We start from the raw sequence: 27,001 nt of genomic DNA on the forward strand, positions 1-27,001 counted from the left end.
GTAAGGAGGACCTCACACAGCACCGGTGTGGCTGAAAAGAGGAATGCCACATTGTATATTTTACTAGATGCAGCTTATGGTTTGTCACTTACAGCCACTCTTCTTACTATTGACGTGTGACACACTACCTCAACAGCAAGACACTAGCATGCTTCTTAATGCCCACTGTAGAACTGGTGCTGGTCTTTTCTGTGGCAGCTGCCTGGATTGCTTTATCCTTACTCGCTTTGCCCTGGCATGTTCACATGCAACTACAGGTGTTGGTGGTGGATAGTGGCAAACTAGATGTCGTCTGTAGCAAAGCGTCAACCTTGGGAATAGATGTGTACCATGTAAGAACACAAAATGGCAAAGACAGAGGGTTTCATTGCCTTACATTCTTTTTTCTTGGCTCCAGACTGGGTGGCTCCCACACCAGTTGATGCAGATCGTCTGAGATGGGTAGTCACTCCCAGTGTCATGGGCTGCTTTTCCACCCTTCCTGCAGGTTGCTTCATCTCCACAACTCATGGCAGTATAGCCAAAACATGGACATTTATAGCACCACATAGGGTTTAGTACATAAGGTCTAAAATTAAGTCAAAGGAATCCTGCCAGAATATGTTCCGGCAACATCAGATTTGAATGTGAAAATGAAAGTGGCAATCTTTCCACTTCCTCCATTATTCATTTGTTTTTGTTGCTCCACATTGACTATCCCCTAAGATGACTATTCTTGCTCCAGTTCTGCTATGTCCATGTCCATATCTTCACTGCACGGCGCCAGGCCCTTGCTGGAGTTGAGAGAAGTGTGCATCACAACAACAACATCATATTCACCCAGTTTGTGCAGTTTCTTAATAAGTTGAATCTGCTTTGACCAGTTAGTTCTGATTAGCAAGGAACCATTATATAAGCATTTAGTAGACTAAGCTGTCAGCAAGTCCTTCCAAGTCTTTATTGATATAGAAAGGAGACACTTTTTTCAAATGTTCCCTCCATCCTCTATCACCAGAAACACATTATTATTTATGATTCCATGAGCCCTGTTACTTTAATCCAGCCTCTCTCTTTGTTTCGTATGAATGGGTGTGAATACTCCCAGGTAGTACACCCATCACACTGGGAGAAGACGAAGATTTCAAAAGGTTCCATCTCAGTCGCACAAGCAGCTAGGGAAATAACGGTACACTCAGACAGAGGCTTATACAACTAAGGTGTGGCAGGTTCCCCAGAGGTTGCCCGCTAACAACTGTTCCACCTCAACAGCCATGCATCTGATTAGTGCACAGCACACATTGAGATTGGGGTTTCTTTTATACAGGTTTGCTCCATTCTTGCAATCTGGGCGGTCAAGCCAAGATCCCTGTGACACACACCATTCCACAGCCATGCCATACAGTGGTCACTGAAGTGCACCCAGAGATTACGTGACAGGGGACTGGCGATGATTATCAGTCCACATCTCAGGAACCCCGGGGTCGCCAAGCCCACACTCGGCAAATGAATGCTAAGCCCCAGAGGGCTAGGATGAAAAGTTATATCAGAATGAAGCATGAATCGATATGACTCATTTAGATGCTATTATGTGAAATATCTCAGCTTAAATAAATAGAATAAAATCTGACTGTAGTTTCTCTGTACATGGCAACTGTATCAGTACCTGTAGTTGTGTGTAAGGTACATGTGGACTTCCATTTATTTTGGCTTTATAGTCCGACAGTATCTGAGCCAGTAACATAGCGAAGAAAGACAATATATTTGCTCGCCATTGTTGTATAGATGGAAAATAAGGGAAAGTCACAAGATAAAAAATCAATAACCTGAACATAATGCCAAGACATTACAGAATGTGAATTACATGCTCTCAATTTTTATCCTGAAACTATTCTCAGATGATGCTAACTAACACTCAGAAATTTGTTTCAGACCAGACCATTAAGCCAGTTACAACATGTTCAGCCTGCAACACTCCACAAATAATGTGGGCCTGGCCAAATGACAATTCCCATTTGCTGATTTCCAGGGTGATTACATCAGAAAACAAATATAGGAAGCATTGAAAGGTTATGCACTGAATCATCAAACAATATTAGAGTGATTCAATCATGCATTCATGGTTCCCAAAAAGGATTCAAATTTTGAACAGTTAAATTCCAAAAGTTCTTCACTAAAACTGGGTCGGCAGAAGGTGATTTCCCACCTCTATTCTTGAATTTAGTGTTATGGAAGTTAGTACAAGAGAATAAAATCATTAAATACAAGTGTATCAACCTACGCACAAAATTCTAGATTGTGTAAATATAGTGTTGATCAAACATACCAAAGAACTGGAACGAAAATAGACTGGCTCACAGGTATCGCAATGAAAAAATGAGTGCTTAAAACTTCATATGAAAGGAAAACCAGTCAAATCCTTAGAAATAGGTAACTGCTTCAGATTTAAGATTCATAATCAGTTAAAATCCTACAAATGAAATAACTTCAGAGACTTTACTAGTCTCTTACAGATATGGTTTTATGTATATAGACTGAAGCAGCAAGTGAAAATTTGTACCAAGGCCGGGAACTGAACTCAAGTCTCCCGCTTACTATGCAGGTGCTTTAGCCACCAAGCCACCTTGGCACAGGAGTTCACATAACTTCACAGATTACCCTGGCTAACGCACCTGCCTTCTAAGCAGGAGAGACAGGTTCAATTCCCAGCTTTGAAACAAATGTTCACTTACCGCTTCAGTCAATATACATAAAATCAAATCTGTGTGAGACCAGTAAAGTCTCTGAAGTTGGGTCATTTCATTTGTGTAAATACCTGCACCTGGGTTTCGAACTGGATCTCCCGTTTACGTTCGACACTGAGGCACTATTCCAGAACGTGGAGACCTTCGGCAAGTCTGTTCATGTGTAATACAATAGACTGGGGCAGCAGTGAGAAATTGGATCAAGGAGGAAGGGATGCCAGGGTAATCCTTACAGTTGTGTGAACTGCTGTGCCAAGGTGGCTTAGTAGTTAATGCACCTTCCTAGTAAGCAGGAGACCCAGTTTTGATTCCCAGCATTTGTGCATATTTTCACTCCAAGTGTTTCAGCATCAAGATGCTTTTCTACTCTAACAGCACACCTACGCCTAAAATTCTATCTAATGGTATCACAACAAAATACAGGATACATTTGCCTGGCAATCTAGAATTGTTCAGAAACTTGCACAATAATCAAGGATGAAAACAACAAAATGTTTCCACAAGAAGAGCACCGCGAAAGAACTGTGGATCAGTATATAACAAAAGCACATTGAGAATCAGAGAAAAGTGAGTTCTAAAATTGTTAAACAATTTAATATCGCTGACAAGTGAAAGGCTAAACTGTGCAATACATTAGATAAAATACCAGAAAATGTGATTCTCAGTGTTTGTATTTTATCAAAAATTTGGCATTATTTAGTCACTATGGAGATCTGGAACATGAATGCAAGATGAAGTAACCCTCAGTCCTCTTGTTTTGTATCCCTGTCTCCAGTTCTTTCTCATCTTGACATAATACTCCCCTTGTCTTTCTCACACTAGATTTTGTAATTAGTTCCACTATTAAGCCAAGTTTTGCCACTGCTTCTGAGAGCTTCATGTGTTACTTTACCTCATCCCTCAACACTTCCCTGTACACTTCTTTCTGAACTAGGCATTTCTTGTACAACTTTTCACACTCTTAAGTTAACAAATAATAAAATATTTCACGAGTAATTTTCATATGTATGAAAGTAAGCCAAAAAATAGCCACTGTCAAAAAGTATGAAGCTTAGCTTTTTATATCCCCCAACACTAAGAGTGTGATAACCCTGGAACTTTGCATGTTGTGACATACCAACACAAGGTCTTAGAATATAAAATTTAGTTCTCCTACAGTTTTCCAAGAGTTTAGAAAAATTAAGGTCAAAGTCAATTTTTGTGAAATGCCAAGAATAGGTACTTTTGGCCCACTTTTACAAGAAAGTGTATTCTGCAAACTCCTTTAAACTATTTTAACTGGAAAGACCATGTTCCAAACCACCTAAAATGTTGGCTTGGCTTTTTAATTCAAACAAGGCCCTCAAAGGCAATAACCAAGTGGAGATATTATAAAGGTACGTCCATATTCCGCAGGTACTCAAATCTGACGTCTTTTATTATATTTTTCAGCTGTTTAATACTCTCTGAGAAAGATAATATCAAATCCTGATGAACAGAAAGTGAGGTCGAATCAGAAGAATTGAAAAAGTAAACAAAGGTAGGGCATCTTTTGTCACAACCCACCATCACATACACAGACAGTTTTTTCTGCTGTAATAACTATAGATTAAAACTATCTACAAACTTAAAAATTTAACTGTACATTACCAAGGAAACGGATCACGGTAGTAAAATCTTTGCAGACCAGGTGCAACACACATTCTATAAAATGCCTTCTCAAATTTTAGACCATTGTTGAAGAGTGCAAATTTTAATGAAGTCCATAGCAGTCTGCTGATATCTTTTGGAGAGGATGTGTGTTAATGAGAATTTTGAATGCGTGTCTTTATCTTGCGATTCTATCGATGTGTTAGTTTCGTTCCAGTATAAAGTTTAGCATATTTTGTGTTCATAGAATTTTGTGGTTCATGTGAAATTTAAATGTACTGATGAAAAATTGTATAAATGTGTTACTACAGTCCACAGTGACTTAACCACCCCTACTTTTTTATGTGAGAGAACCAGCATCCTCATTGTCACAGGAGCCGTGCCCAAAGCTGTGGAACAGTAGCCATGGGTGGTTTCCTTTGTGATCTTAAACTTATGTTTACTCCATGCTACTTGAATTTTTCAGAAGCTTCATTAATTTTCTGTTGAACATTGTCGTGTTGTCTGAACAAGACACAGCCAGGGAAAAAGCACCACAGGTGCAAAGATGGAAGCTGTTGCCAGTGCCATAGAGACTCGGCACTTGCGTGAGTTCCACCAGTGCTACGGGTAGCACTGAGGCTGAAGATATCTACTTTGCCTCAGCCAATTGCCGGCCGAGTACAATCCACCAATGACCTGACGACAATGCACAGAAGCCCACTTGGAAGAGAGAAGATCGGCTCTTGCCCACTTGGTTACAGATCATTATCCAGGGCTGACTTAGATGGGAACATTGTTTGGTGAACTCTTAGAAGTTAAACAGAATGTTGTTGCAAAATTGCATTTGCTACGTACCATGACGGTTACCTACGGTTATTTGTACTTAGCCACTGAGAGCCTTTTTTGTGTTATATTACATGCAGTATTGCAGACGTCACTATTTGACAAGTCACAAAGATAAGTAAACCTTTTTAACTCATTTGTGTGACTTTGTTACTAATTTGTTGGAGTGTTGTAGAACCTTTGTTCTCATATCCTGTTCCCTGATCCTAGTGCATAGCTGTGTAATAGTGGCACCAAGAAATTGTCTTAACAGTATACTGCACCAGAAACCGTTTCATGAACTCACAAACTTGGGCTACCGTAACAACAGTGGCAACTTGGCCACCTCAGCAGTAATAATGAGACCTTTACAGAAAATATAATTGTAACTACACAGCCAGTCAGACTACATCAGTGATGGAGTTGGAATAACCACAATAATGTGCTGTTCTGGAATCCAACAGTTATCACTCTTTGATAGGCAATAAAATGAATATGGTGACCCGTGTGGGTGCATAAAGGTTATTAAGGCGTCATCCTGCTCAATGGATGCCTTCCTGCTGTTTCTGACTCACCACTCTTTCTTCATAAATGAATGCAACACATTGTCCTGGCTGGAGGTATCATATTACTATACCTCCTTCACTATTGTCACTAATTTTGGTCAGAAAATGTAATGCGTTATTTCAAATTTTGCTGACCTGAATTATTGTTTCATCTGTTAGCAAAAAATCTCTAGTTCCTGCTAAAGTATACTCAGGTTTAGACTTCTCCTCTCTTAATGATTTATTTTGTTCAATCTCTTTCTTTGCTGTTGAAACCAAATTTAATGCCATTAATGCTCTCTGTGCAGAAACAAAACAATAGATGTAAGAATCTGCCTATAAACTGGTGACTGCAAGCTGGCTCCTGCTGCTAGTTCGTTGTATCTCCAATCTCCAATGCCATAATATGGTGACTTTCCACTCTTGTAGCAAAATATTCTGTTCCGCCATCATTCCCATCTCTTTGATGGTACCACAAACACACAATTTTTGGAAGTTGTGCACTGAGTACTAGAGCCATCACTGAAATAACAGATGTGGGAAATTTGAGCAAACTGTTTTTGCATACTTTATCAGCTCCTTGATAAAAACATGAACAGTAATTGTGTCATGTCACAGATAGTTACTGACAACACAAAACTTTGATTTCACCTCGTCATTTTGGGGGAAATAGTTGACAAATGGATTGATTGTTGCTTGACTGTTTCCCCAGTGGAAATCTTGCACTGTATCCTGAATGAGAAATGATAGTTTTGGGAAAATCTATTAGGATAACAAGCTCATCTTAATGGCAAATTTTTGTTCCTACTTCTTCAATACATTCATTCATTGCCACCTGGTTTGTGTCCAGAGTGTCAAGACTGGTATGAATCCATTGCTTACACAGTATAATTTCCTGTGAATCGTGCTGTAGGAAATGGGTAGCAATTGCAGGTGCTATAGCTAGGATAATTTTCATAGTGATGTAGCATGCATTCTCTAAATTACAGACTACAAACTGCCATGCTAAGAAGCACAAGTATTTACCTCAAAGTATTAGAGACACAAAAAAATAATACTATCCTTTTTACAGGATACTTTATGCCCTTTCACTTTTACAGTTCAATATCTCATTCAGTAAAAACAGAACCCTTACAGGATCACTTTGTTGTCCGTCCGTTAAAACCACTTTTTATCACAAATGGGCAGATGTATCAAGTTGAAATTTATGTCAAACACTAAGGTTTACAATCCCTTGGTAGAATATACACATTTAAGCTTCCAATTTTGATACTCGCAAACTTTCTCACCTCAAAACCTACAGGATGAACTACTTACACAATTAAGTTCATACGGAAGCCTCAGAGCACAAACCCTACTTGCAATTGTCCAGTTTTTCTTTTTTCTTTTTTTTATATAAAAAGAAATTTATAGAGCTGAATGCTTTAGAAACTTAAGACAACTACTTTTTTTACAGTTTTTAGAATTATTCTGTTTCATGTTTGCTTCCTTATCACTTCTGATTTTCTTTCTCCAGACACTACTAGCCTGTGTAACATAATAAAAATTGAAACTTCCTGGTAGATTAAAACTGTGTGCCGGACCGAGACTCGAACTCGGGACCTTTGCCTTTCGCAGGCAAGTGCTGTCACACCATTTTAAAGATGAATGAATGATGTGGTTATCCGTACTGTTGCTGAAATTAAACCAAAGTTACTAAAACTTAATGATGCCTTATCTACATTATCTGTACGGGTTCTGGCCAGAATTTTCAAGTTAATCAGCTCCATTCCAAATTAACAAACAATTGTTCCCAATAACTGGAAAAAAAAAAAAAAAAAAAAAAGAGTACAGGCCACACCTGCCTATAAAAGAAACAGCAGAAATGATCCACACAACTTCCACCATAATCAGCCCTTCTGTAGGGAGTAGAATTTTAGAACATATTCTGAGTGCAAACCTAATGGCCAGTCTGGCACAAAACAAAGTTCTCTATGGGTTCCAGAACCTTTTTAAAAAACATTCATAGACAGAGGTAACCATGTTGATTCTGAGAGCTTTTCATTTATTACTCCAAACCCTGATAAATAAAATATTTTCCATGCAGGATACAAGTCGTATTTGTGGTTTAGTTTTGAACCTGTTAATAGACAGAACACAACATATGATATGATATTTTCCTGGATGAACAGTCATTCACAGATAGAGAAGATACTAGGTGCCTAGTATAACAGATGTAGTGGCGGAGAAAATACAGTGCCATATGTAGTTTTACTTATGGCTGATACAGGCTTATGACTGTTGAAGTTATTTTATTGATTTTGACTCAGCCGCTGGGCTAAGACATTTTTCATTTATAAAAGCTTATGACTTCTGAAGAAGGCTATATTACTATAGCAGAAACCATGGTCAAGGTTTAGAATAAATTAGTGCAACTGTAGGCTGTTTTTCATTCGAGACAACTTCGTAACAATTGCTGATGTTGCTGCCACGATGAAAATAACATCACGGAAAGACTACTGATGGAGGACATATATCCATCTTGGGAGTAGGTTCATTTTATATCTAGTCAACAAGCATACTCATAGTCAACAAAGATGAGAAACAAAATCTCAAAACGTGTGACAGTGGACAGCTTGAATCACAGGAGCATATTACCATGCCGTGTGCAATGCATGCATGCATACATACATACAGGGTGTTTCAAAAATGACCGGTATATTTGAAACGGCAATAAAAACTAAACGAACAGCGATAGAATTACACCGTTTGTTGCAATATGCTTGGGACAACAGTACATTTTCAGGCGGACAAACTTTCGAAATTACAGTAGTTACAATTTTCAACAACAGATGGCACTGCAAGTGATGTGAAAGATATAGAAGACAACGCAGTCTGTGGGTGCGCCATTCTGTACGTCGTCTTTCTGCTGTAAGTGTGTGCTGTTCACAACGTGCAAGTGTGCTGTAGACAACATGGTTTATTCCTTAGAACAGAGGATTTTTCTGGTGTTGGAATTCCACCACCTAGAACACAGTGTTGTTGCAACAAGACGAAGTTTTCAACGGAGGTTTAATGTAACCAAAGGACCGAAAAGCGATACAATAAAGGATCTGTTTGAAAAATTTCAACGGACTGGGAACGTGACGGATGAACGTGCTGGAAAGGTAGGGCGACCGCGTACGGCAACCACAGAGGGCAACGTGCAGCTAGTGCAGCAGGTGATCCAACAGCGGCCTCGGGTTTCCATTCGCCGTGTTGCAGCTGCGGTCCAAATGACGCCAACGTCCACGTATCGTCTCATGCGCCAGAGTTTACACCTCTATCCATACAAACTTCAAACGCGGCAACCCCTCAGCGCCGCTACCATTGCTGCACGAGAGACATTCGCTAACGATATAGTGCACAGGATTGATGACGGCGATATGCATGTGGGCAGCATTTGGTTTACTGACGAAGCTTATTTTTACCTGGACGGCTTCGTCAATAAACAGAACTGGCGCATATGGGGAACCGAAAAGCCCCACGTTGCGGTCCCATCGTCCCTGCATCCTCAAAAAGTACTGGTCTGGGCCGCCATTTCTTCCAAAGGAATCATTGGCCCATTTTTCAGATCCGAAACTATTACTGCATCACGCTATCTGGACATTCTTCGTGAATTTGTGGCGGTACAAACTGCCTTAGACGACACTGCGAACACCTCGTGGTTTATGCAAGATGGAGCCCGGCCACATCGCATGGCCGACGTCTTTAATTTCCTGAATGAATATTTCGATGATCGTGTGATTGCTTTGGGCTATCCGAAACATACAGGAGGCGGCGTGGATTGGCCTCCCTATTTGCCAGACATGAACCCCTGTGACTTCTTTCTGTGGGGACACTTGAAAGACCAGGTGTACCGCCAGAATCCAGAAACAATTGAACAGCTGAAGCAGTACATCTCATCTGCATGTGAAGCCATTCCGCCAGACACGTTGTCAAAGGTTTCGGGTAATTTCATTCAGAGACTACGCCGTATTATTGCTACGCATGGTGGATATGTGGAAAATATCGTACTATAGAGTTTCCCAGACCGCAGCGCCATCTGTTGTTGAAAATTGTAACTACTGTAATTTCGAAAGTTTGTCTGCCTGAAAATATACTGTTGTCCCAAGCATATTGCAACAAACGGTGTATTTCTATCGCTGCTCGTTTAGTTTTTATTGCCGTTTCAAATATACCGGTCATTTTTGAAACACCCTGTACATACATACATACATACATACATACATAACAAAGGTAGAAAGGCACTTGTTGGACAAAAATACACATGATACTAATTATTAGTTGGTTTAATCATTGCCAAGTGTTGTAACCTCATTTCTTACATCAGTGCATCTTTGACTACACATCTCTGTACACAGTGACCTTCAACTGTTTTTAATTTCATGTGACAGGATAGGCTGGTAATCATCTTTTCTTGATCCATCCACCTACTAGCTGATCTTTCTCGTGGTCTTGTGCCTTCAGCTTTGCCTAGCAAGATGATGTTCTCTACATTATCCCCTACTCTTTTCAAAATGTGCTCAAGGAACTGGAAGTAGGTTTTGCTGACAAGGAAACACAAACGTTTTGCAATGCTCAGTTCTTCTATAATAGAAACATTTATTGTTTTTTCTGTCTTTGGAACACGTATCATCATCTTCCAATGCCGAATTTTGAAGGTTTCAATTTGCCTCATTACTAGCTTTCATGGTCCAGGTCTCTTAGCACACAAGAACCCAGAGAATACCAATGATTCCACCAATTGCAGCTTCACTGTTTTGGATATCGCCTTGTTATGCCAGTTCTTAGTGAGTTTAATTTGATAGTCAGGATAAGAGGTGTCATCACACAAGTCAGAACTGTATCTATCAGGGAGACATGAAAATTTATGACATGGAATGCAGAGGACAACACAGAAAGAACAGTGAGAGGAAAGAAGACAACAACTGATAAGAAGGCGCAGAAGTGCAGCTGATGCCCCAGGAAACAAGAAAAGCTCACACAAGATAACAGAACATCATGATAAAAACAAAAATATCAACTGACTAATTCTGTGGGTAACAGGTGTTTATTTATTTATTTTGTCATGTTGATTACATATTGTACAACCAGTGTACAAGTAATATAGAACAAGTAAATTGATACAATACAGTAGTACATGAACATTAATACATCACATTGCACAGACATTTGTTTATTTACCAAGAACAATTACTTGCATGCAGTATTAAAGCCTGCATAATGCCAAAAACAGTTTAAAATAGTAGAATAAGTGATAGTGCATATTTTTATGCTACTGACATATACAAGCAGGTAAATTTGCTTCATGGTCATGGTTTGGGTTAAATACAAATTTTAACTGCATTCTTTAGGACGAGGTTTAAGTGAATGCTCAAGAGTGTGGGATACATGGGAGTTCACATTTTCTCATAATGACATAGAAAAATTTACATTTTATCACCACAATTTCAGTTAAACTACAAATAACAGCATCACACTTTTTCTTTAAGGGGGTGCTTTCTTAGGCAGTTTCCCCCACTCTTATACCTTATAACTAAGTATTCTTTCATTTTATAGAAAGTTTGTCCAATGAGGAATAATTTTAGTTTCCTTTTCAAAACCTGTACATTATTTATTTCCTTTTTTATATTGATAGGGAGCTTATTGAAGACCTTTATACATGACTCAGTGACTCCCCTGTGTACTTTAGTGAGAGTTGCAGAGCCTTGGTGAAAATTTTTCACTTGTCTTGTGTCATGGTTGTGAATGTCACAATTTTTCTGAAACCATTCCCTGTTGTTGGCTACAAATAACATCAGTGAGTATATATACTGACCTGTGATGGTAAGTATCCTGAGAGATTTGAAGAGACCTCTGCAAGATGGCCTATTAGGGACCCCACATATTAGTCTCACTGCTCATTTTTGTATTCTGAAGACTTTTTCAACACCTGCAGCATTTCCTCACAAGATTATGCCATAGGAGATAACAGAATGGAAATATGCAAAGTATGACAACAACATTATGTCTCTGTCCACTAAATGATTGAGAGCTCTTAGTGCAAAGCACGATGAGCTACGTTTCTTGACCAGCTGATCAATTTGTTCTTTCCATCTTAGGTGACTGTCTATCCGGATACCTAGGAATTTTGTAAGCACGGTTTCATTAATTTTGTGATTGTTAACGTGTATTTCAGGAACTTTATTTTATTTTATTTTTGTCAGAAACTGTATCATATTGGTCTTTGAAAGATTTAAGGTCAGGCTATTTGCAGTGAACCATTTGTGTACTTGAGTAGAGACTGTCATGGCTGTATCCTGCATTGTGGAGTTTGGTCCTTTTACGAGGATTCTTGTATCGTTGGCCAACACTACTACTTTTGCTCTGTTATTAATTGTTATTAGTAGATCATTAATGTAGATCAGGAAAATTAGTGGCCCAAGAATCAAGGCCTGCGGGACTCGATACTTTATATTTCCCCAGTCTGATTTTAATTCTGTACCTGTCCCCCTTAGGGCAACCCTTTTCTTCCTGTCCTGTAAGTATGATTCTATCCAACTCGAAGATTTGTCTTCTTTAATGCCATAATGTGGAAGCTTTAAGAGTGTTGTGATCTACACAATCAAATGCCTTGGCAAGGTCACAAAATATCCCCGCTGGATACCTTTTGTAAGGTAACAGGAACCAAACATATTCAAGATTAATAGAAATCTGTTGAAGTGTGATTCTCTGCTCAGATGTCCCAAGAAACTAACTGATGTACCAATCTCACGTGCTACAAACTGTTAATAGAAAGTTGAAAAGATACATTTATGTTGCATCATGTTTAAGAAACACCACATATGAAGGATATGTGGAGAACAGAGTGCCCATGTAGGGTTGCTTGTACTAATACCATGACATGATGCTAAGGTAATTAAGTTTCACATTCCACGGATGAATTGTACGATAAATCTTAATGATGTGGAATGAGTATTTTACATTCACATTGCAAATTAATTTGTACATATGGCTACATGCTGAACATTTGTAATTAAAAAAATGTGGATGTCACTAATTCCTACCCACCACCTTGCACACATTACAATAAGAGAAATTCTTCTACAGAATAGAAATTAGAGTCCTCTGCAGTAAGATCAATGAATTTATAATCAATGTCAATGAGCCACGAGGTATAGGTTAAGCCCATGTTCTGTGCTTAATTATTAATTCTAGTATAGAAATACTTGTGATAAATAATTATTACTTAACAAAATCATTCTCTAGAAAACAAAGAAAAAGGTGGCATTGCCATCTATGTTAAAAACAATATCACCGGTAGGGCAACTGATGTGCTGAATTATTATTTAGAACAATATTCGGAAGTTTGTGCCATAGGTTTGTCTTTAAAATAATTCTTGTTTATCAATAGTAACAATACACAGTGGACCTTTGGTGAACATTACTCTTTTTTGATGTAGTTAGATGCTTTCTTAATATACATGTTCAATCACAGAAGAGATGTGATAGTTTTTAAGGACTTCAATGTAAACTTACTAACAACCTCCACAGACAGATCAGACCTAAGAAAATTTGATATCCACAAACAATCTTGCTTCTGTAGTTATTTTCCCTACTAGAACAAATTCACGTACAAGAACACTAATTGATAAAATATTTATAGACCAGGCCAAAATGGGTGACAACTATCAGACAAGTCCTGAATGGTCTCTCTGACTATGATGGACCAAGAATCACTATTAACAGTGCAAATATCAATGAAAATGAAAGTGGCCCCACTGGAAAATAGCTAGTTAATTAATGAAGAAATCATGAAGACTTTGAAATCACATCTCCAAGACACAGACTAGAGATCTGTGTATAATTTAGATAAGCCAATGCCAAGAACAATTTTTTCAGTAGTGAGGTGGCACTTACATTTTAAAGTACCACCCCAAAAGGATATATAAGACCCAACTGAAGAAACTCAGCAAAAAGCCCTTGATAGCCATTGGTATTAAGATTTCATGGAAAAGAAAATGTGAGCTGTACATCAACTCAAAAAAATTCAGACAACCCCAACCAGTTAAATCACTATAAAAAAATATTGTAATGTACAAAGTAAAATTATTCAGAAATCAAAAAGATTTTATCTGTTTCAAAATTAATAAATCTAGACACAAAATCAAAACTGTATGGGAAGTGATAAGGAGTGAGAGTAATGCAAACTGCCCAGTAGGACCTAAGGCATTGTTCTCAACAATGAAGGTAGACAAAACCAAGAGAGGGTGGCAAAAATTTTTTAATGACCACTTTTTAAGTGTTGCTGAGAAAACAGGACACAAAGGCTCCTAAGAAAAGGAAATAAAAATACTGAAAGACCATAGCTCAGATTCTTTAAAACAGATAGGTATAGCCCCAATAACAGCACAGGAAGAAAGAAAAACCATAATTTCCTTTAAAAAGCAAAAATTTGACTGGGGTTGACAATATTTCCTGCTGCAATCAGTTCAGTAAGGCCCTAGCTCATATATTCAATGTCTCCCTCAAACAAGGTATCTTCCCTGACAGGATGAAGTATGCTATTGCAAAGCCCCTCTACAAAAAAGACGATTTCTCAGATGTTACAAACTATCGTCCTACCTCTCTTGACTGCATTTTCTATAGTCCTTAAAAATTAATATATGCTATGATAGTCATCTACAAACATTGTAAAGTTGCTTACTATATATTGCAGGCACCATTTTGTGTTTAGCATTTGACGATGCCACTATGGCTCCAGTATAAAAGTACATGTTTTTATAAAACATATCTGAAGATGGTCATTATTGAGCAAAACCGGTAGTCTGATGACAAAAAATTTGTGACCATTGATGTGAAGTAAAGGAAATGTAACGAAACATCTGCCAACACAGAGTAAAATGATAACCAATTACTTGCAGATGTTCTGAAGTGGTTCACAATAAATCCTCATTCAATAAATCTCAGGCAAACTGATTACATTCATTTCCATTCTGGTCACAAAAGCCCACAGAGATAAACATCGCACACTGAGAGCCAGTAGATACAGACCGCACGTGTTCAAAATTCTTGTGCATTCATATGGATGGCAAGCTTAACTGGGAACACCACATCCACCAAACCCTGTAAAGTCTTAGCTCGGCAAAATTTGCCATCCAGATAATAACCAAAATCGAAGAAGTCGATGTTTTCAAAATCTGCCTGCTTTGGCTACCTCCAATCACTTATGCATTATGGAATAATCTTCTGGGACAATTCATCGCTTTCGAAAAAAGTCTCTGCAGGCCAGAGAAAGGTTGTTTGAATTCTGTGCGGAGTGCCCTCTAGAAGCTTATGCCTTAATCTTTTTAAGTAAATAGGGATACTAACCAGTACCTCACAATATATCTCTTCAGTCACGAAATTCATGCTTCACAATCCTTCTCAGTATAAATTGATGAGTTACTCCATCATAATGCAAGCCAGTAATGTGACACATACTGTGACCCGAAAAATTTGTCTCTGGTGCAAAAAGGTACAAAATATACAAGCACGAACATCATCTGCGCACTTCCAAGTAATAAGTGTTTATGAGGTAATAATACACTATTTAAAAGTAATCTAAAGGCGTTCTTCCTTGAAAAAAGTTTTTATTGTCTAGAAGAATTCTTTATCAGCCATAGAATGGATTATTTCCCATGTATTTCTGTGTATTCCCACTTTAACATATCTTGCCACTTTAATTACAGGAATTTGTGTTCCGCAAGTCAAGAAGATGGTCTTTTTTACTTTACAAACAACAGTTTAGAGAATATTTGAAAAATGTATCTTGATCTCTGTTTGTGAGTATAATTAGAACTTATTGATTGTGTTTTTGATCATCATTTTCTAACTTGTATTCTTTATGTTTGCTTGTGGTTCTTAATGATCTAAACACAATAATGAATTACGTGTTTTGACTTTTTCCACATAAATGCTTTACCACACAGAAATGGATCTATGGAATATATATCACAATAAATAAATAGGGTTGTCAAGGAAAAACTTTTTCAGTTTGTTTTCAGATTTTATTTTGCTGTGTGTAAGACACTGCATATAACTAAGTGATCAAAAATTTTACTTTATGCATTGTGCACTCCTTTTTGTGCTAAAGACACCTTAATGTTGAGTAATTAATATCATTTTTCCTTCTGGTGTAGGCATTATGAACATCATGGTTCTTTTTGAACTGCAATGCATTATTTAAAGCAAACTTCATGGCGGAATAAATATACTGTGAAGTAGTAGTCAGACTGCCCAACTCCTTAAACAGATGTCTACAAGATCATTGGTGAGCACCACATATTATTCTTACAGCACATTTTTGCACAATGAAGACTTACTTTCTTAAACATTAGTTACCCCAGAACCTTATTGAACGAAAACATGCAAAATGTGTCAGCTTACTGATTTGTCTCACCAAGATTTGCGATTATTCTAAGTGCAAATGTGGCTGAACTAAGTTGTTTCAGGAGTTCTGCATGTCCTTTTTCCAATTTAAATTCTCAAATATGGACACAAGAATTTTGAAATTTCCAACATATTTATTATTTCCTCACCATGTTTACACTTATCATTGGAGTAGCGCCCCTAGATGTGGAGAACTGAACATATTTTTCTATTTAAAATTGAGGGCGAGACCATTCGCAGAAAACCAGTCAATGATATCTCAAGAACATTGTTTACCATTTCTTCTGTTTCTGAACTGGATTGATAGCAGTATTAGTATCATCCACAAAAAGAACTAATTGTTGTTGTTCTATATTAGATGGAAGTTGTTTACACACATGTCAAACAATAGTGGACCTACGATTAAGCCTTTGAGAACCCAATGCGTAATTTCCCCCGAAGTGGCCACACTAAATGAGAGGCCACACACTATAAATGGGAATTCGTAGATAACCCAAGCTGTGATTGGAGCAGCTGGACAAACTCTGGAGCACGTCACTAGGAAATTCAGTGGATCAGAAGAGGACTTCATAGAAGCCACACCTCGAGCTATGAAAGGGATCCAAGACCTGGACATGGATGAGTAACCAATAACTTCTAGTCTCGCACGATACATGTCATATTTCTGTATATCATATCACATTGACCACTTGCATGTATAAGAAACATTTCAGTCACTAGTTCATTGTTTTAAGTATATTTGTATATATATTCATTTGCAATGTAATGACAATTTTTCTAAACATGCTGCTGTCATGCCATACGATAATAGAAGAAATTCATGTTCATATGACTGATTTTTATGACAGTTGCTCTTTTAACATACTGCCGTGATTTTACTCTTGGAATATTTGTCTCTACACTTTCTACTATATTTACAAAATCTGTCCACTATCTTCAACTCATCAGTTATAGGTCTTCCATTCAGTTCAATAGTTATGTTATCCTGTTCTTTGGCTGCTTGTCCTATCTCTCATTTCACTACATTCCATATGGCCTCAATAGGTAATTAGATAACATAGTTTAGGAATACTTGTGCATCAGGGAACAAATAACTTTACAATCTGGCTAACTGAAGCAACTCAGCCATGTCAAAACATCTGAGCCTCTGGTAGTGGTACACATTTGAGATAAGAAGTGTAATAAATAATTTTATATTAGGTTCCATTTCATATTGATAATTATAATGTACACATGGAAACGGGTCAGAGTTACCATGCAACTTATTTAACAGCAGAGACTATTCTCACATTACAGCATATTCCAGTAAATCTTAGTGTAGTATATGTTCTCAATATGACTTTCTACTGCAAGTTTAGCTGGATGATAAATATTTAATGCTTGATTATTGTGAATAGGCCCTAATAACTGTAATAACTGACTGTTAATGTATCATCAATACTGGTAACATAACATTCTCTGTTTCACAACCATCCATTAGTAAAGGTACAGGTACGTCTAAGAACAGAAAGGAAAGTACTGTCAATATATTGTTATACAGTTGGTGGATATGTTAATGTCAAACATGTTAACTGATTTAATTTAAGGAATTTGCCCATATTTCACAACAAATGGTCAATATAGGTGAAAACGTGTATTTTCTTATGTGGTCTGATAGTTAATTTCATTTCATTTTTACCATAAATTCATTTCCTGTGAAAACAGTTTGCAGTTATCTGTTTCAACCCTTTACTAATATCTTAATCTTTGTTTAAATGCATTAGTTGCTTCATGATAACCTGTCTTGAAGGTCTATACTCCAGTTTGTGCCTTCCTTTACAAAACATATGCTAACAAGCTCCTTCCATTGTAAAACTGACTAACCCATAATACCTCAAAGTGTGTCGTCCTACTGAGCCCTCTTCACTTTTTTTTCCTACATATTTCCCTCCTATCCGTGGCAGGTCAGTTGTGGTTTCACACTCTTCTTTCATGCTTATCTACATACGTCATGATTTCTGAGCGATTTTCACGTTTAATCCATCACTCCAGCATTTCTAGTTAACAAATCAATGCACGTTTATCTTTATTCCACAGCAGTTTCATTTTGGAGGTCACATTTTCCACAGAGTAGCGTACTACAGAATGCAGTTTTTACAGTGCAAATCACACAGCTCAACAAACTTTTTTAATTGCTCATACAATATCTTCTAATGCCACCTGTAGATGGTTCGAAGACAACGAGCGTTATTCATTGATATTCTGCGGATAGGTATATAAAGAAACAATTTCTGCAAAAGTTCTTTGCTAAATACCTAGGTACCTGATGGTAAAGGGATTCTGAATGTTGAGATTTCATCCAAATTATGAATACTAAAAGTGTATTTGCTTCTTGGGCCAATGACACTTTGGATAAAATGCTTTTGGGCATCCTGCCATGCCATTCTGTGAAAATAGACAAAAACTGTAGTCTATAAAAATTTACAATATGACACAGCATAACGCCCAACAGCATTTAATTCAAATTGTGTATGTTGCTTTCATATCTAAATAGCTCACACGTGAAAAATACAAACTTCCAATTTTATTTATATTTTATGCCTAGCCCTAGCACATCTCCACGAAGGGGGAGGAAGACAAAGTAGAATTAACATCCTGTGAGCACCTTCAAAACCGCACAAGTATCAATAGAGTTATGGAAAAAAAAGAAAGAAAGAGTGTGATTAGATACTAGTCTAGTGACACTTGGTTTTCGGAATGAGCAATGAAACTCACTAAATTGCAATTGTTAAAAATAACTCAGAAAATACTTTTTTTTAAAAAAAAAGGCAATGTTCTTGGAGAGAAGTGTATGATATCTCTAGCACCAATGAAAAGATGGAAATTTTTTTGAACATTTTCAAGCATAACTGACATAGCCTTTCCACAAAGGAAAGTGAATTCCAAAAGCACAGATGGATTCAAAAACTGGATTACATCAGGCATTAAAGTATCTTGTAAAAGGAAGCGGGAACTTTTTCTGCAGTCAAAAACTCACAGCAATCCAGAATTTATTAATTATTTAAAGAAATACGAAGACAACTCACAAAAATATTGTGATATCACATGATGGTAAGAATGTAACTGAGCCTAGGGCAGTTGCAAATAGTTTCAATTCTTATTATGCAACTGTTACTGGAAAATTAGTGAAGGAAAAATTTGGAAATCCACCTAATACAACAAGTAAAGAACTTTCATGTATAGAAATAAATAATATATCCATATTCCTCAGTCCAGTAAGCCAAACAGTTCCTAAATACCATTAATTCACTGAAGAGTAAGTATTCAACTGGTATTGATGATATTCCAGATTATATTATAAAAAATAACAGCAAGACAAATAATTTCACCTTTATTGGACATATGCAATTCATCCTTATGTGGTGTCTTCCCTCAGCAACTGAAAATGGCAAAAGTAATACCTCTATATAAAAAAAGGTGATCATCAATGCATGGGCAACTATAGGCCTGTGTCTCTATTGTCGGGACTTTCGAAAATTATTGAATAAGTGTTCCTTTCAAAACTAATTACATTCTTTGACAAGAATAATATTATTTCTGGATGTCAACATGGTTTCAAGACCACTGCAATCAATTGAAACAGTCACTTTCAATCTGATAAACCATGTCTTAAATGCAGTGGACAACCATATCTCAGGTTTATTCTTGAACCTAACAAAAGCTTTTGATGTGATTGATCATTCTATACTCCTGAGGAAGCTTGAATGGTATGGTGTAAGAGGTGTGCCAAATCAGTGGATTGAATCATATTTGGAATACTGCTCTCAGCTAACTGAAATTAAGTACATGGAAGGAAATGAACTCCAGGTACACCTTTCAGAACCATGTGGACTAAGTCATGGTGTTCCACAGGGCTCTATTTTAGGTCCCTTTCTTTTTTGGGTCTACATTAATGATTTCCCATCACACATTATGGATTCTGTACCAGTACTGTTTGCAGATGACACCAGTCTATTGATTGAAGGGAATAAAGAAGAAAATCTTACTGCATCTGCAAAAGATATTACAACAAGAGTGTCTGAATGGTTTACCATAAACAAGCTATTAGTTGACCCCCCCCCCCCCACAAAAAAAAAAAAAAAAAAAAAAAAAAATGGATTTCCACATTGATCAAAATAAAAATCTGGCACAACCTGTAATATGTATAGATAACCAAAACATTAGTGCTGTCAATGAAACTAAATTTCTTGGGATTCATATCCAGGAGAATCTTAAATGGAGCACTCATATCACATCCCTATATTCAAAACTAGCAAAAATGAGCTATGTAGTAAGAATTCTCTGCAACAATACTAGTGTAGAAATAGTTAGGGCTGTATACTTTGCTCGGGTACATTCAATACTGAAGTACGGTATCATTTCCTGGGGAAATGTACACCAGGCCATAACAGTTTTCAGGAAACAAAAGGCTATTGTAAGAATAATGAAATGAGTGAGCAGCAGAAACCCAGGCAAACCTTTCTTTAAAAATCTAAAGATCCTACCCCTTCCCTGCATTTATATACTGGAAGTAGTCATGCACGTCAAAAAAAGCATACTGAGAAAAGAAAACCTTTTTCCTCAAAACAAAAGTGTCCATGATTACAGTACCAGGAATCATTGTAACATAACATTATGCCAAAAAGGTGTATATCATGTTGGAACAAAACTTTACAACAGATTACCTAGACACATAAAATCTCTTCCTGAACTACAAAGTCTGTGACAGCCTACCTTATGAAAAACTGCTACTATTCAATCTCTCAGTATCTTATGCAAGAAAAAATGTAATTTGTATCTTTAATTGTAGAAATAAGTTATAAATATGCAGTATTTCATAAATTTGTAATTATTCACTGTATAGATCCAATTTGTCATAAAAATTTAAATCATGTACGTTTGACGTTTGAAAAACCAATAGCTAAAAAAAGTTTTCTGTCCAATATCCTGTGTACAATACATGTACTGAAAAAGAGATTTATATGGACAAATAAATAAATAAATCAATAAATAAATAAGTAAATTTTATTTCACTATTGTATAAGCACATACATACTGGTGTTAGGGCACAGTAAGGTGTGGAGGGATAATCTTTCCTTGACATAAATACAGTAATTCATATCTGAAATAATTCAAGAAATGTAAAATAGTGTTTTAATGTAATAAAATTTATTGAACTGTAAGGCCTATTCACAGCAGTTGATTTCTGATGTACATCTGATATAGGTTTACATAAAAATCTCACAAATCATATTACACCAATTAAGTGAAAAATTTCTGATATTCCTCCTAATTAAACAAAATAAGCCACACAGTACTGTTACTTGACGATTATTCGTAAACCACAGAGCTTAAAGTGTTACTGCAGAGTATATATGTAGAAAATGATAGCATTTCTTTTCACTACTACGCGTTCCTCATCCAAGTATGGCAACTTATTTAAATCTGCCAGAAATATATACTACAAGATATTTACTGATGCGGTAAACTTTCTAATTTTGTTAGGATACTAACCTCCCAAAAATCGAAGGGTACCGCCTTCAGAACATTTCCAGATTAACTTCGTCTCACATTTGTAAAATCGCTCCTACCGGTACTGTCATAGTTGACACCAGCGCTCTGACTGTTGCTGCCTACTACTCCTCCCCACCTTCACCACTCAAACATCATTGATTTTAACACACACACGCCCACACACAAATCAATCAATTACGTATCAGGTACACAAACATAACCGACGTAAATTTCCCTGAATTGTAAATATAAAAGTACATGACGTTGCATATACAATCAGCAAAGAGCTATCTCGAAAATTATCGCAAAAGGGAGCATAATTAGAATGCACATTAAGGTATTTGAATTTATTGCCAATTTATGTAGAAAATAATGAACACAGCGCCAGCAGAAACCTAGATAGTGCTTACGGTAAAAGCCCGTCCACACGCAACGATCTGTCTGCGCAAATGTCTGCGCACATCACATCTGCGCAGACAGATCGTTGCGTGTGAACAGAAGATTTGCACCAACCTGAGGTGTGTGCAAACCTGGAAGTTGGAGTTGGAGGTTTGAGCGAAACCTCTCAAATCTGTCGGTTCAAACCACATCTGCGCAGACAAGTTGGAGCGTGTGGACAGGAGATCGTCGCAAATCTGGCGCGAAACAGCTGTTTGCTCAGTCTAGTGTTTGTATTTGTGTGCACAGGGCATTAAAATGTCTGATACTCGTCAGTGTTCTCGAGAGTTTGTAAGTGAATTCATTGAAATATACAGAAACCACCCATGTTTGTGGAAGATTAAAAGTAAAGAATATAGTGACCGAGACAAAAAGACAGCAGCATACAATGCTCTAATTGAAAAATTGCGGGCAGTTGGCGTCTCGGCAAACAGAGAAACGGTAATAAAAAATAATTTCGTTACGAACTGGCGAGATTATTTGCGGATGGATGTCGAAACTTATAATTATCTCTTAAAGCATGTAACCCCTCATATTGTGAGAAAAATACTTGTATGAGAAGGGAAATTTCACCTCATGAACGCCTGGCAGTAACATTAAGATTCCTAGCAACAGGAAGGAGCTACAATGATTTGGAATTTTCATCTGCAATATCGAAACAAGCATTGAGTGAAATAATACCCAACACATGTGAAGCTATTTACGCTTTCCTGAAGGATGAGTTCATGAAGGCAAGTCAAGTAAATTAGTCTGTCAGCGAACTGTTTACCGAAAAGAGTTATCCAAAGTTCAGAAATCTAGAAGATCTGGTGTAGGAGTAGATCAAGTATACCAGATCAAGTATACCAGCCAACGTTATGGTATTTTGATCTACTTGGCTTTCTTAGTGATCAAGAAACGCCAAGACCAAGCAGGAGTACAATTGAAGACGAAATTGGAGTGCCAATGTGCGAGGAAATGGAACACGAGGTTATGTAAAACAAAACAGGTTCGCCCTGCAACTCTCGCAGTAAATTTACGTGACAAAACTGCTTTCGCTTTAGCAGCCACTGTCCGCACCATTTTGACCGCTTTCTCTGTTTCCTGCGGTTGGTCTGAATGTTTTTTGCAACACAAGTTGCGAACACAGACCACAACAGAACTTCCTCCATTTCTATTTTTCAAAATAACTGAATTAAATTTTAACGTTTTCGGGGAGCGTAGTCGCTTGCCACTGATATTTCTTTTCTACACCGACAGATGGCGGGCGAGTAGTAGATTGGGGTTTGTGTCGTGTGAACACACCACATTTGCAGCGATCTTTTGCATGTACAGACATCTGCACCGATGTCTGCGCAGACAGATCGTTGCGTGTGGACCGGGCTTAACACTGGCCTTCGAGTGCGACGGTGGAAGGAAGCGTGTGCAAGTTTTCGTTGCCTATGGAAACACGGCTTAACATACAGCTAAGAAGTCTTGGTTCTTCCACCGACGGTACAGTTATATGTTCGTTTCTTTTTAGTTCACCTTATCAAACAAAAACGTTTGACCAAGCGAGGTGGCGCAGTGGTTAGCACACTGGACTCGCATTCGGGAGGACGACGGTTCAAACCCGCGTCCGACCATCCTGATTTACGTTTTCCGTGATTTCCCTAAATCGCTCCAGGCAAATGCCGGGATGGTTCCTTTGAAAGGGCATGACCGACTTCCTTCCCCACCCTTCCATATTCTGATGGGACCAATGACCTCCCCTCCCCGGAACCAGCCAACCAATAATGCTTGGAGAAGTTCAAGTGGCATGCAATAGTGAAAGAGGTACCGAATTTCATAAGCACGTCGCCGTCAACTGAATTGAATTTAAAATTAGTATTGTGGATTGGCAGTAGTGTCGAACAGCAGATAGAACACTACTTACAGCCGTGTTTACACTGAGTTTAAAAACTAACTCACATACATACATTAATCCTTGTTCCATAGATCATGAATACGACACTTCGTAATGATGTGGAATGTGCCACTTTAACCTAAGTCTTCTTTATACAAAATAATTAATTAATTAGTTTTTTTTCAGTTACTGCTTCATCTCTAAGAATTCATCTGTTGAGTAGAAGGAGTTGTCATTCATAATTTCTTTTAATTTGCTTTTAAATGTTAGTTGGCTATCTGTAGACTTTTAATACTATTTGGCAAATGACCAAAGATTTTTGTGTCAGCATAATTCTCCCCTTTCTGTGCCAAAGTGAGATTTAATCTAGAATAGTGAATATCGTCCTTTCTTCTAGTGTTATAGCTATGCACTTCGCTGTTATTTTTGAATTGGGATGGGTTATTAATAACACGATTCATAAGTGAATATATGTATTGCGAAGGTATTGTGAATATCCCGAGTTCCTTAAATAAATAAAGGTGATCTTGGGTAGGCTCCAAACATTATTCTGATTACACGCTTTTGTGCAATGAATACTTTGTCTCATAATGACGAATTGCCCCCAAAATATGATGCCATATGAAAGCAGTGAATGAACAACTTTGTTTCCAACCAAGTGTGCAACATACAGGGTGACAATTACTCAACTATATGAAAGAAAAGTAAACCAGTTACAAACTACGGCGTGGATGCTCTTTGTTCAACATGTAAACGTCACTACAGATATTCGGATTTAGATTATGACATGTTAGATATGCCTGCCATCATTGGCAATGATGTGGCGCAGATTAATTGCGAAATTCTCCATGACCCACTGAAGTGTCGGAATATCGATGCTGTCGATGACCTCCTCAGCAATTGTTTTTGGGTTATTGATGTATACTTCGTCTCTAATATAGCCCAGTCGCATGTGTTCAGATCTGGAGAACATGGCAGCCAATCGAGGCCTATGCCAGTGGTCTCTGGGTACCCCAGAGCTAGAATGTGCTCCTCCTGGATATCAAAGACTCTCCTGCTTCGATGGGGTCGAGCTCCTTCTTGCATGAACCACATCTTGTTGAAATCAGGGTCACTTCGGATAATGTGGATGAAATCATCTTCCAAAACTTTCATCTACTATTTGGTAGTCACTGTCCTATCAAGGAATATTTCACAGATTATTCCGTGACTGGACATTGCACACCACACAATCATCTGTTTGAGGGTGAAGACATTTCTCGATCACGAAATGTGGATTCTCAGTCCCCCAAATGCGCCAGTTTTGCTTATTGACGAACCCATCCAAATGAAAGTGGGCTTCATTGCTAAACCAAACCAAACTAATTCACATCATGCCCCATGGCCAACTGTTCATTTTGAACATCGTAACACAAACCGTTCAGAAATTACGACTATTTTATTTCATATAGTTCAATAATTGTCAACCTGTATCTGCAACTGTTTTCGTTGTTCAATTCCCTGTCTACACAAGCGACAAACATTTCTACTCCAATCGTCTTGGGAAGCATCTTTGGTGTCTCAGACTGTTGTTGACAGTTTGTTTGTGTCGGTGATAAAGAGGATGATGTCATGGCTGAGACGTTTTCCATCTATGTTGATACCTTCCTGTCCCTGAAAATATACTCCTGAATACATCTCCAGACAAGACAAATAACTTAGGTGAGACTGTGTGTCTTCTGACGCCTCTTCTGACGGGAACTTTCTCACTGACCCAGTCTTCCCTAATTTTCACATGTAGCTTGGCATCCTCGTAAATGTAGCGGATTAAGTTGGTACATCTGTAGTCAATGAGGACTCTGTTCATCGCCAAAGATCTATTCATCATGCACACTCTAGCCCTCAAAACCAGCCTTAAAAAAATTAAAGTCATGAGCCCTGTCAATATTACGGCCTTCATTGAAAACCATTGTTCTGGAGATAGTAAATGAATACAGTTTTTGCATGACATAAAATCCAACTTGGAAAAGATAACCAGACAGCAGATATCATCTGTCGAATTGGCCTCACTTGGATGATATCTGGGAGGCAATCCGGCTGTCCCTATAAATTTAAAGAGGCCTCATGTGAGGCCTGCCAGCAACAATTTACGGTCTTCACACAATGACACTAACAACAAGCAGCGCAATTTGAGAAAGACAAAATGCAAACCAAATAATAGATTCATTTTCTTGTTTTATTTATGTTTTTTTTGTTAGAGTCCGTTCAAGTCATGAGTCTGCATTATGATTGCATATGTGAAAGACTTGTACAATGCAAAGTATCAAATAGTTTTTCTTTTGTGATATACATCCATATATATACATACATAAATAAACATAGCAAAATATGGAACATATAAGAACAGATTTGAATGTTGAATGTTCTAAAAAAATGAGGTATAGGCATGAAATAGGAGATGAAATAGAGTATAAATATGAATAGCAATTTACAAACGACAATATTTATCAAACTTGAAGCAAACAATTTTTGTTGCATTACCTGATGTGACCATATAGATTTTAGGTTACCAGTCGTTTTACACACGTAAATTACAAGACAATAATCGACTCCCTATGAATAGCTTTCTTTTTGTATCCATTGTTATGAGCCATTTTTAACATGGATTAACCGATTACTGTTACTGCAATATTGTCACAACAGAAAAGGACATAAACAAATTATTCCAGGACAGCAAATCTCTCAAATTTAGTATGGATGTTATATTTTCTGGTTTAAGACGAAATCGCTGTTTACCACCAAGATGACACAAGAAGGATATAGCCGACACAGTGAAACATGAACATAAATTCCTAGTCTTCATCAAAAGGTTGAAACTTGTGAGTCTGAATTTGATCCTAGAACATAGGTTTTCTGACATTCGAAGCTGTTATGTTGTAAAAACGAGAGCAAAAAATAAATGTGATCCTGACATGAGTAAAAGCTATGAAGAGGGCTGAAGTGTAAATAAAGATTGGTTTCCACAGGAGTTAAAAACACGAGACCAAAGTCAAAAGAAC

At 37.5% G+C, this 27,001-nt stretch overlaps 1 protein-coding gene across 5 annotated transcripts in view; it reads right to left on the reverse strand.

The window, feature by feature from the left end:
* Window positions 1–21,871, reverse strand: part of LOC126469771 (putative transmembrane protein 183BP) — a 95,794-nt gene extending 73,923 nt beyond the window's left edge. For 3 of the 5 annotated variants that reach the window (XR_007586071.1, XM_050096999.1, XM_050096998.1), the window contains exon 1: window positions 21,662–21,869. The gene's annotated coding sequence lies outside the window, so the exon portion shown is untranslated. Of the gene's footprint in view, window positions 1–21,661 lie in introns of all 5 variants that reach the window. The other 2 variants (XM_050097000.1, XM_050097001.1) reach the window with 2 other exon arrangements.
* Between the last annotated feature and the right edge of the window lie 5,130 nt (window positions 21,872–27,001).

The sequence above is a fragment of the Schistocerca serialis genome, chromosome 3 (genome assembly GCF_023864345.2).
Source record: "Schistocerca serialis cubense isolate TAMUIC-IGC-003099 chromosome 3, iqSchSeri2.2, whole genome shotgun sequence".
In the NCBI taxonomy this organism is placed as follows: Eukaryota; Metazoa; Arthropoda; class Insecta; order Orthoptera; family Acrididae; genus Schistocerca; species Schistocerca serialis.